We start from the raw sequence: 12,356 nt of genomic DNA, 5'->3' as shown, positions 1-12,356 counted from the left end.
TGACGGTAGGGGCAATTTTTATTCCAATGTCCTTCCTGCCCACAATTAAAACAGTCAATTCCTCTTACCCAGTCCCGGCCTCTTCCCATACCATGCCGGGGGCAATAGGGAGGTTTATTAGCAGGGCTCGGCCCGTTTGGTTGTTTAGTATAACCGTATCCTTGCTTATCCATCCAATCCTGTATGCAACACTGCGGTTCTATTGATCCTTCCTCCCGAGATGGCTCTTCCTTTCTAGTCACGTATTCAGTCTTGACCCGGGTTGGGGGTGCACCTCCCCCCTCCCCTTTCTTTTCCTGCCAATAATATCTAACTGCCCTTTCCATTTGTCCGGATAGCGTGAGCAATCGAATAGTTGTTCGAAGATCACATAGACATCTATAGTGGGGTGGTCTGCAGCTTGTTGTGCATCAGGGTTTGGCATTGGTCGGATAGGGAATTGGTGTCGGGACTTTGGGATCTTGGAAATCATTTCTAGGAAGGAGAGATGTTTTGGAGCTGTCTGACTGCTTGACAGTTCTGCGTCTCGATCGGCGGGGGTGTTTGCTATGTCTTTCACAACTTGGACTGGTAGATTGACTAGAAGATTTATGGGACTGTCTGTGATATCGAGATATAGTTCTGCCCTTTTGAGTGTGAGATCTGGTCCTTTCGGCTATATTGCTTGTGAACTGGGGATCCGAATCGCTATCAGAGGATGAGGAGTCAGTTTGGGTTTGTTGCTTTGGTGGTATGGGGTTATTTTTAACTCCTGTCGCCGGAGTGTAAGGTGGAGGGTGTTGGGAAGAGGACTGGAGCAAGGGGCCAGGGGGTGCGGGAGGCGCCGTTGGGCGCTGAGTCAGTGACCACTCATCAATTTCATCATCAGCCTCGGTTAACACAAAGCCAGCCATTTTACTACATAGTCGGTCAATACCTGTCTCAGAGGTCCCAGAGCATCCCTTAGTAAGTTTCTCGTGCGCACATTCTTTTTTTAAGACGTCTACAGTTTTAACATGTGTTCCCTCTGTCAATGAAAGTCCTAATTTAATAGCATTTATTTGCCAACTTGACAGAAGTGATGCATCTTTTAATTTTTTTTTTGACAATCCCTGTGCTTTTTTTTTACTACCTCTACGCTTCTAGTGCCACTGGTCATCTCCTAATAATTTGTTCAGGGCTCCTGATAATTTTCTAAAGTCTTCAGCTCTTTCAGGGAATTCCTCACATAACTTTTGTAGCGGACTATCCGCATCCGTTGTTTTATCCAACTGATTACCCATTTTCACGCTGTCCCTCGTATTACCGTGTCGTTACGCGTTCACGTCGTCGTGCGATTTAAACAAACTTAAAACAAACAGACCTTACTAAAACTAACACAAAGCCACGTCGCCCCGTGGCTCGCGTTGTCACGCGATTCAAAACACTTGAAGTAAACAGACTTAACAAACTTACTAAACTAACACAAAGCCGCGTCGCCCCGCGGCTCACGTCGCCGCGCGATTCAAACTTGAACAGACTTAACAAACTTACTAAACTAACACAAAGCCGCGTCGCCGCGCGATTCAATATAACAGACTTAACAAACTTACAATAAACGGACTTACAAAAATCAGCACTGACTTAATATTACTTCGCGGTTCGCGTCGCTGCGCGTTCGCGTCGGCCCATGTTCACTCGGGCGCGCGCTCGCGCCGCCGCACGTCTCGCGTCACCACGCGTTCACGCTGCCGTGCGTCTGCGTCAGCCCTCCTCCACTCGGCCGCACGCTCGCGCTGTTGCACGTCTCACGACGCTGCGCGTTCGCGTCGGCCCTACCTTCCGAGTTTCTGCGTGATTTAAATTTAATTCCCTGTGAGCCTTACTTAATTCCCTGTGAGCCTAATTTTCTAAATTTGATTTCTTTTGAGCCTTATTTAATTTCTTTTAGTCTCCAAATTTCCCTATCCTTTCGCGTCACTGCGCAGTTTAAATCCAATCAGTCAATGAAAGCCCTAATTTAATGGAGTTTTTTCTGCCAAATGGACAGGAGTGATTTATTTTTTTTTAGACTGCAGTGGAATTTTTCTCATCATTTAAAATCTCAGAACATTTTTTTCCAGCACCTATTTAGTACGTTACTTTTTTTTTGTCTTTTCCATAACTAGAGAGAAGTCTGGCACGTAGGCTGTAGACTGCTTTTCGTTATCTCAATTGTTCCAGCCTCAAGGTCGTGTTATTTAATATATATTTTTTTGAATCCTTTTGAATCCATCTCAGTTGTTTTGCTGTGCCTTCTCTGAATGTTTTCTTTCGACAAGTAAGTGAGCATGTTAAATCCTTTTTTTTTAACCACCGGGACCATGTAATTTTTTTCTTTTTTTTTTACTCAACAAACCTGTCCTTTGTGCATTTCCTGGCTCCGTAACTTATCATCCGAATATACGTAATTCAATAAGGTTCACACTCTTAAACTTCCCAACACTACGAAGGGTTAAAAAAAACTTTCATTCTGTTTGAGATAAAACAAACCACAACTCCCCGGCTTTTTTTATTTACAGTAAAAATCACAGAAGCATTTCTCATTTAAACAGACGTTCACAAGAGTCTCTTTTCTTTCCTATTAATTTTTGGACCCATGATTGATCATCTATCCCTATCTAGCTCTAACTATAACCTATCTTTCCAAGTCGCCGCTTGGTTTGCGTCATCGCGCAATTTCCCTATCTCTATCCCTATTCTAAGTTTGAAAGGTATTCACCAGATTGTCCTGGATCTCGTTCAGACACTACCTGAGAACCAGCGAGTGGCTAAACTTTCCTCAGACTTTTGAAACCGGGGGAAACTGGAGCAGTATTGAAATCATACTCACTCCAGTGGCCACTTTCCCCTCGTCTCGTCCAAGGCTAGTCTGGCTCTTAATTCGCAAGTTTTCGGCAGTCGTCCGTTGAGATCCCACTTCTGACGCCAAATGTAAATGTAGATTCTTTTCCTCAATCTGGTTCAGTAAAATTACTGAGTCGAATACCTCTTGTGCTTTAAACAAAGCAGTCTTTATTTTACTGGCCGGCAAGACTTATCAGACAGAAGATATACTTTCTCGATCGAGCGTACACACTCCCTACGGATAAGTGACGTTACATTGTCAAGGCACGATGGTTATACATTTTCGGCAAAAGATAACAAGATAGGGCTAGAGTGACATCCCAGCTCAGCCTATCTCTTTTGATCCCTCCTTCCCTTTGTCCACTCATAAGCCGACCCAAGCATGGTCCGATTTTAAACAAAGACCTTCTGTCAATGTTTCAGGTTAATAACATGATTTAATAAGACCTTGAGATTTTTCTGCAAGCTGTGGGTTTTGTTTCAATATGTGTTAGTGTTGTAACATTTCGCAGTCTCGAGTCTGAGATGTCATGGCTATTCCTCCATGAATTGTTTGTTAGCTTATACTGTCCCTATACAATTCCCATGTTCTCAACTTCAATGTCTCTATACATTTTTAAACATTCACAACTGGAGACCAGCTCTGCTGCACGGACCGAATGCGCATACATATCACAGTGTGGGCTGGCCCGTGCTGCCCCTGGGCCCCTGGCCCCGAACTCACACCTCTCCTGGGTCCCGATCATGTCCCTCCACGGTTTCCCGCTGCTCCTTCGCCCCGATCTCGCCGCTCCTGCTGTATCTGCCTATGCTCCAATCACCGACCTGGACCTTAATGACATTACTCTTCGCTGCTGTCGCCCTCCTACACTAGCTTGTGCTGCTTCCTGGGGATGGGAACCTATGCAGGAAGACAGAGGAAAGTAAAATAGGGGCAGATGTAAAAGACAGAGGAAAGTAAAATAGGGGCAGATGTAAAAGATAGAAAGAAGAAAAGTAAAAGTGGAGGGCAGAGAAACCCAAGGCAAAAATCAAAAAGGGCCACATTGCAGCAAAATTCTAAAAGGGCAAAGTGTGTTAAAAAGACAAGCCTGAAGGCTCTGCCTTAATGCGAGGAGTATTCGTAATAAGATGGACGAATTAACTGCACAGGCAGGAATTAATGAATATGATATCATTGGCATCACGGAGACATGGCTCCAGGGTGACCAAGGCTGGGAACTCAACATCCAGGGGTGTTCAACATTCAGGAAGGATAGACAGAAAGGAAAAGGTGGTGGGGTAGCGTTGCTGGTTAAAAGGGAAATTAACGCAATAGTAAGGAAGGACATTAGCTTGGAGAATGCAGAATCTGTATGGGTGGAGCTGTGGAATACCAAAGGGCAGAAAACGCTAGTGGGAGTTGTGTACAGACCACCAATCAGTAGTAGTGAGGTTGGGGAAAGCATCAAACAAGAAATTAGGGATGTGTGCAATAAAGGTATGACGGTTATCATGGGCGACTTGAATCTACATATAGACTGGGCTAACCAAACTGGTAGCAATACGATGGAGGAGGATTTCCTTCACAGTATTCGGGATGGTTTTCTGGACCAATATATTGAGGGGCTGGCCATCCTAGACTGGGTGATGTGTAATGAGAAAGGACTAATTAGCAATCTTGTTGTGGGAGGCCCCTTGGGGAAGAGTGACCATTACATGGTAGAATTCCTTATTAAGATGGAGAGTGACACAGTTAATTCAGAGACTAGGTTCCTGAACTTAAGGAAAGGTAGCTTCGATAGTATGAGACGTGAATTGGCTAGAATAGAGTGGCAAATGATACTTAAAGGGTTGACGGTGGATAGGCAATGGCAAACATTTAAAGATCACATGGATGAACTTCAACAATTGTACATCCCTGTCTGGAGTAAAAATAAAATAGGGAAGGTGGCTCAACCGTGGCTAACAAGGGAAATTAAGGAGAGTGTTAAATCCAAGGAAGGGGCATATAAATTGGCCAGAAAAAGCAGCAAACCTGAGGACTGGGAGAAATTCAGAATTCAGCAGAGGAGGACAAAGGGTGTAATTAGGAGGGGGAAAATAGAATATGAGAGGAAACTTGCTGAGAACATAAAAACTGACTGCAAAAGCTTCTATAGATATGTGAAGAGAAAAAGATTAGTGAAGACAAACATAGGTCCCTTGCAGTCAGATTCAGGTGAATTTATAATGGGGAACAAAGAAATGGCAGACCAGTTGAACAAATACTTTGGTTCTGTCTTCACGAAAGAAGACACAAATAACCTTCCGGAAGTACTAGATGACTGAGGGTCGAGTGAGAAGGAGGAACTGAAGGACATTCTTATTAGGCGGGAAATTGTGTTAGGGACCTTGTCAAAAGCCTTTTGAAAGTCCATTACACCACATCCACTGGTTCTCCCTTGTCCATTCTACTAGATATATCCTCAAAAAATTCCAGAAGGTTTGTCAAGCATGATTTCCCTTTCATAAATCCATGTTGACTTGGATCCACGGGGATTGAAGGCCGATAAATCCCCGGGGCCTAATAGTCTGCATCCCAGAGTACGTAAGGAAGTGGCCCTAGAAATAGTGGATGCATTGGTGATCATTTTCCAACAGTCTATCGACTGTGGATCAGTTCCTATGGACTGGAGGGTAGCTAATGTAACACCACTTTTTAAAAAGTGAGGGAGAGAGAAAATAGGGAATTATAGACCGATTAACCTGACATCAGTAGTGGGGAAAATGTTGGAATCAATTATTAAAGATGAAATAGCAGCGCATTTGGAAAGCAGTGACAGGGTCGGTTCAAGTCAGCATGGATTTATGAAGGGGAAATCATGCTTAACAAATTTTCTGGAATTTTTTGAGGATGTAACTAGTAGAGTGGACAAAGGAGAACCAGCGGATGTGGTGTATTTGGACTTTCAAAAGGCTTTTGACAAGGTCCCACACAAGAGATTGGTGTGCAAAATTAAAGCACATGGTATTGGGGATAATGTACTGACGTGGATAGAGAACTGGTTGGCAAACAGGAAGCAGACAGTCGGGATAAATGGGTCCTTTTCAGAATGGCAGGCAGTGACTAGTGGGGTGCCGCCAGGGCTCAGTGCTGGGACCCCAGCTCTTTACAATATACATTAATGATTTAGATGAAGGGAATTGAGTGTAATATCTCCAAGTTTGCAGATGACGCTAAACTGGGTGACGTTGTGAGCTGCGAGGGGGACGCCAAGAGGCTGCAGGGTGACTTGGACAGGTTAGGTGAGTGGGCAAATGCATGGCAAAATGCAGTATCATGTGGATAAATGTGAAGTTTTCCATTTTGGAGGCAAAAATACGAAGGCAGAATATTATCTGAATGGCGACAGATTATTAAAACGGAGGTGCAACGAGACCTGGGTGTCATGGTACAGCAGTCATTGAAAGTTGGCATGCAGGTACAGCAGGCGGTGAAAAAGGCAAATGGTATGTTGGCCTTCATAGCTAGGGTTTTTGAGTATAGGAGCAGGGAGGTCTTACTGCAGTTGTACAGGGCCTTGGTGAGGCCTCACCTGGAATATTGCCTTCAGTTTTGTCTCCTAATCTGAGGAAGGACGATCTTGCTATTGATGGAGTGCAGCGAAGGTTCACCAGACTGATTCCCGGGATGGCTGGTCTGACATATGAGAAGAGACTGGATCGACTGGGCCTTTATTCACTGGAGTTTAGAAGGATGAGAGGGGATCTCATAGAAACATATAAACTTCTGACGGGACTGGACAGATTAAGATGCAGGAAGAATGTTCCCAATGTTGAGGAAGTCCAGAACCAGGTGACACAGTCTAAGGATAAGGGGTAAGCCATTTAGGACTGAGATGAGTAGAAACTTCTTCGCTCAGAGAGTTGTTAACCTGTGGAATTCCCTACCGCAGAGTTGTTGATGCCAGTTTGTTGGATATATTCAAGAGGGAGTTAGATGTGGCTCTTATGGCTAAAGGGATCAAGGGGTATGGAGAGAAAGCAGGAAAGGGGTACTGAGGTGAAAGATCAGCCATGATCTTATTGAATGGTGGTGCAGGCTCAAATGGCCTACTCCTGCACCTATTTTCTATGTTTCCTGAAGTGGCATGCCTCCATGCTGCTCCCGAGGCCGCTCGCTGCTCCTTTTATGGTTCCGAAGTGACGCTGGTGCTCTCACGCAGGTCGCGGCCTCCACGCCCTCCCAAGGCCCAACTCACAGCAGTATCAGCCTCGGACTAAAGTTGGCGAGGATCGCGATTTGCGCTGCAAATCCTTGTGCAACGCCGGTTTTTACCGCTGTGCAAATTAAAGTTTGAATTTCCGGCCTGATAGCAATAACGGTAATTTTGGCGAAAAAATACTGTTTTTGCTAAGAACCGAATTTCTAGCCCCATATGTTTAACTGCCATTGAAGAACATGCATAGTTAATAAAACTTAAATAATGTGCATACATTAATTTGCAGTCATTTATCGGAGATAAGTCGTGAGGGAGTGAACTCAATTAAAGGGGTAGAAAGAAAAGTGTGAAGGAAAAGGCGGACTCTGGATACGGAGTTGGTGGAGGTTGTGCTGGTGGGTGGATTTCTGACGCCACACTTTAATGTAAGCTTTGAGTATGATATTCCAGCGTAAATTTGCAAAATAAGAGTCGAGGCACTATAAATTTCAGTGCTGAGTTTTCTATCAATGACCCGAAGCTACCAGTAGGGGCTGCACATCAGATGGCGCACCCAATGAAACACTGATAAATGGGCCACTCAAAAGATGGGACGCCAGCACAAAGTCGTAGCCTAACTTGAAAACATAAGTTGGGTCCTGCTTGGTAAAATAGAACATTTCACAACTTTGCTGAGCTGACGGGTTTGTGCCGATATTTTATTGACAGTCGATGGAAAGGAGCCAAAAGTTCTGACACGCCAGAGATTGAAGCTCGGGGGAAAGGGAAAGGAGCAAAAATTCTCATTGAGAACCTGTGACTAGTGGACTCTCGGATCGTGCCAAAGATCTTCGATCCTTTCGTTACACAGGCCTGGCCCCTGAAGCGGGGCGATTTGTCGTTAAACTGCAAAATGTGAGTTTAAAGGTTGTGCGAGACTGGAAGTTTGTGAACTAGTTTGGGTTGTTTGCAGAGGCCTCGCCGGTATCACTCACGGAAGCGCAAGTTCTCCACCTATGCATTTCTAGTCACACTGGAACCCTTAGCTGGAGGAATTTGTCTTACGCCGTCCGAAAATTAAGTTTTAAAACGTTCTTTCTCTGCCTGCAGTGCAGGTTACACCATCGATTTATAATAGATGTTTCGTTCGCCAATGCTGGAAACACTGATCTGGGTATTTATTTAATAAATGTTATCACCCCCAACACAAAGTACTCAAAGCGTAGGAAAATTTACACATCAGCAACTGAGCGCGCGCGGCCCGCGAGAAGCGGGAGCGGGAGCGCGTGCGGCTCCAAAAGCGGGCTCGAGCTCGGAGCGGGTGCGCGCGCAGGTCGAAATCATGAGTTGAGCCGAGGAGTTTGAAAGTGCAGAACAGGGCAAGTGGGAGCAAATTGACAGCTGAGGCCGAGAACTAATGTTTTGAGCAAAGACCCGCTGAATGGTATGTAACACTCGATCTGAACTCAGTGCTGCTCTTTTTTTTTAAAAAAGGTGCAGTCCTCAGCAATGAAATGTTAATACTGTCGTGACTTTAGAGCATTTCCGACTCTGAAATTCTGATTCCCCAGAGAATATTCTGAGTCAGTCGACAATTTGTATGTCAATTGAATGCAGATACAAAGTTCAGCTGTCGCAATCTTACAGTTTTAAAGCAAGGGAGGAAAATGAAGTAGAGTATATCATACGTGTTTAGGAAAACCATGTTACATAACTAAGTTGGCGTGATCAGCAGCCAAAGTGGCGACTACACTAGTTAAATTAATGAATGTGCTTTTATACTATATCGCCATTATAGGTTACTGAAAGATATCACCAGAATCGTCTTTGTTTACTTATCAGATGTTAAAGCTCCACATAAATGCTGGTCTAAAATTGTTAACCGATTTGCATACTTGTCAACAGCTTTGCTTTATTTGGATGGTCTGGATTTCGAACGACTACTGCTCAGATATCTATTTTTGTCAATGTTTGATCTACTTGAGTCTGAGAATACAGCATTGCAGTGTAGATTTCGCTAGGGAAGGAAAGTTCCATTTCTACCGAGTCACTGCTCCCGGCAGATCCACCTCATCATAATCTGATTCACAGGATGAGAAAGAAAATATGAATGACAGTCTGATTATCAATCTCGCTGCAGCTACCATCCCCCTCACATGAATCCTTAGTGAAAATGTTGAGTCAGTCATCATCGTAGGCAGTCCCTCGAAATCGAGGAAGACTTGCTTCCACTCTAAAAGTGAGTTCTCAGGTGACTGAACAGTCCAATACGGGAATTACAGTCTCTGTCGCAGGTGGGACAGACAGTCGTTGAAGGAAAGGGTGGGTTGGACTGGTTTGCCGCACGCTCCTTCCGCTACCTGCGCTTGTTTTCTGCATACTCTCGGTGACGAGACTCGAGGTGCTCAGTGCCCTCCCGGATGCACTTCCTCCACTTAGGGCGGTCTTTGGCCAGGGACTCCCAGGTGTTGGTGAGGATGTTGCATTTTATCAAGGAAGATTTGAGGGTGTCCTTGAAATGTTTCCTCTGCACACCTTGGGCTCCCTTGCCGTGTAGGGGTTCTGAGTAGAGCGCTTGCTTTGGGAGTTTTGCGTCAGGCATGTGAACAATGTGGCCCACCCAACGGAGCTGGTCAAGTGTGGTCAGTGCTTTGATGCTGGGGATGTTGGCTTGATCGAGGACACTAACGGTGCGTCTATCGTCCCAGGGGATTTGCAGGATCTTGCGGAGATGATCGTTGGTGGTATTTCTCCAGCGATTTGAGGTGTCTACTGTATATGGTCCATGTATCTAAGCCATAGAGGAGGGCAGGTATCACTACAGCCCTATAGACCGTGAGCTTGGTGGCAGATTTGAGGGCCTGATCTTCCTCAGTAATGAAGTATGTAGTACAGTACTGGGATGAGACCAAAAGTACCCACATGAAAAGTTGGATTAAGTAAATATACTGTTCTAATATTTTTGTGGGAGAGAAGTATTAACCTGCAACCTTTTACAAAGGTCAGAATACAGAACAACTACATTTTTTCCCTCTGCTGTTAGAGCTAGGAAAATAGATTTACTTTTTAAAAATGAGAATCTTATCTCTTGATCCAAAATGTAGAATTTGGAGTTGTTAACTGTTATTTAACACACAGTAGAATTCTAATCCAAGCGCTGAGAGATTGGCTCAGTTGGTAAAAACAGTGTGTAACTGCACCATACATATTGGAAGGTTTCACGCTTCTTGGTGTCTGATCAACTAACAGCACAACCAGCTATGTCAGCTGGAATGGCAGTAGAGGTGCTCGAGAGAGGGTTATAATTCAGTGTTCCCATTCCCGATTGCAATGCAGTGATCCCTACTGGGACTCCCAACAGTAGTAGTGATGTTGGGGAGGGCATCAAACAGGAAATTAGGGGTGCGTGCAATAAAGGTGCAGCAGTTATAATGGGTGACTTTAATATGCACATAGATTGGGCTAACCAAACTGGAAGCAATACGGTGGAGGAGGATTTTCTGGAGTGCATAAGGGATAGTTTTTTAGACCAATATGTCGAGGAACCAACTAGGGGGGAGGCCATCTTAGACTGGGTGTTATGTAATGAGAAAGGATTAATTAGCAATCTCGTTGTGCGAGGCCCCTTGGGGAAGAGTGACCATAATATGGTGGAATTCTGCATTAGGATGGAGAATGAAACAGTTAATTCAGAGACCATGGTCCAGAACTTAAAGAAGGCTAACTTTGAAGGTATGAGGCGTGAATTGGCTGAGATGGATTGGCGAATGATACTTAAGGGGTTGACTGTGGATGGGCAATGGCAGACATTTAGAGACCGCATGGATGAACTACAACAATTGTACATTCCTGTCTGGCATAGAAATAAAAAAGGGAAGGTGGCTCAACCGTGGCTATCAAGGGAAATCAGGGATAGTATTAAAGCCAAGGAAGTGGCATACAAATTGGCCAGAAATAGCAGCGAACCTGGGGACTGGGAGAAATTTAGAACTCAGCAGAGGAGGACAAAGGGTTTGATTAGGGCAGGGAAAATGGAGTATGAGAAGAAGCTTGCAGGGAACATTAAGACGGATTGCAAAAGTTTCTATAGATATGTAAAGAGAAAAAGGTTAGTAAAGACAAATGTAGGTCCCCTGCAGTCAGAATCAGGGGAAGTCATAACGGGGAACAAAGAAATGGCGGACCAATTGAACAAGTGCTATGGTTCGGTATTCACGAAGGAGGACACGAACAACCTTCCGGTTATAAAAGGGGTCGGGGGGTCTAGTAAGGAGGAGGAACTGAGGGAAATCCTTATTAGCCGGGAAATTGTGTTGGGGAAATTGATGGGATTGAAGGCCGATAAATCCCCAGGGCCTGATGGACTGCATCCCAGAGTACTTAAGGAGGTGGCCTTGGAAATAGTGGATGCGTTGACAGTCATTTTCCAACATTCCATTGACTCTGGATCAGTTCCTATGGAGTGGAGGGTAGCCAATGTAACCCCACTTTTTAAAAAAGGAGGGAGAGAGAAAACAGGGAATTATAGACCGGTCAGCCTGACATCGGTAGTGGGTAAAATGATGGAATCAATTATTAAGGATGTCATAGCAGTGCATTTGGAAAGAGGTGACATGATAGGTCCAAGTCAGCATGGATTTGTGAAAGGGAAATCATGCTTGACAAATCTTCTGGAATTTTTTGAGGATGTTTCCAGTAGAGTGGATAAGGGAGAACCAGTTGATGTGGTATATTTGGACTTTCAGAAGGCGTTCGACAAGGTCCCACACAAGAGATTGATGTGCAAAGTTAGAGCACATGGGATTGGGGGTAGTGTACTGACATGGATTGAGAACTGGTTGTCAGACAGGAAGCAAAGAGTAGGAGTAAATGGGTACTTTTCAGAATGGCAGGCAGTGACTAGTGGGGTACCGCAAGGTTCTGTGCTGGGGCCCCAGCTGTTTACACTGTACATTAATGATTTAGATGAGGGGATTAAATGTAGTATCTCCAAATTTGCGGATGACACTAAGTTGGGTGGCAGTGTGAGCTGCGAGGAGGATGCTGTGAGGCTGCAGAGCGACTTGGATAGGTTAGGTGAGTGGGCAAATGCATGGCAGATGAAGTATAATGTGGATAAATGTGAGGTTATCCACTTTGGTGGTAAAAACAGAGAGACAGACTATTATCTGAATGGTGACAGATTAGGAAAAGGGGAGGTGCAAAGAGACCTGGGTGTCATGGTACATCAGTCATTGAAGGTTGGCATGCAGGTGCAGCAGGCGGTTAAGAAAGCAAATGGCATGTTGGCCTTCATAGCAAGGGGATTTGAGTACAGGGGCAGGGAGGTGTTGCTACAGTTGTACAGGG

At 44.7% G+C, this 12,356-nt stretch overlaps 1 protein-coding gene across 4 annotated transcripts in view; it reads left to right on the top strand.

The window, feature by feature from the left end:
- The first annotated feature begins 7,607 nt into the window (after positions 1 to 7,607).
- Positions 7,608 to 12,356, top strand: part of sgk3 (serum/glucocorticoid regulated kinase family member 3) — a 174,674-nt gene continuing 169,925 nt past the window's right edge. For 3 of the 4 annotated variants that reach the window (XR_011595581.1, XM_070891430.1, XM_070891410.1), the window contains exon 1: positions 7,608 to 7,922. The gene's annotated coding sequence lies outside the window, so the exon portion shown is untranslated. Of the gene's footprint in view, positions 7,923 to 8,384; positions 8,452 to 12,356 lie in introns of those variants that run through there. The other variant, XM_070891418.1, reaches the window with a different exon arrangement.

Source organism: Pristiophorus japonicus, chromosome 1, assembly GCF_044704955.1.
Source record: "Pristiophorus japonicus isolate sPriJap1 chromosome 1, sPriJap1.hap1, whole genome shotgun sequence".
In the NCBI taxonomy this organism is placed as follows: domain Eukaryota; kingdom Metazoa; phylum Chordata; class Chondrichthyes; family Pristiophoridae; genus Pristiophorus; species Pristiophorus japonicus.
This window is presented reverse-complemented; position numbering and strand designations above follow the sequence as displayed.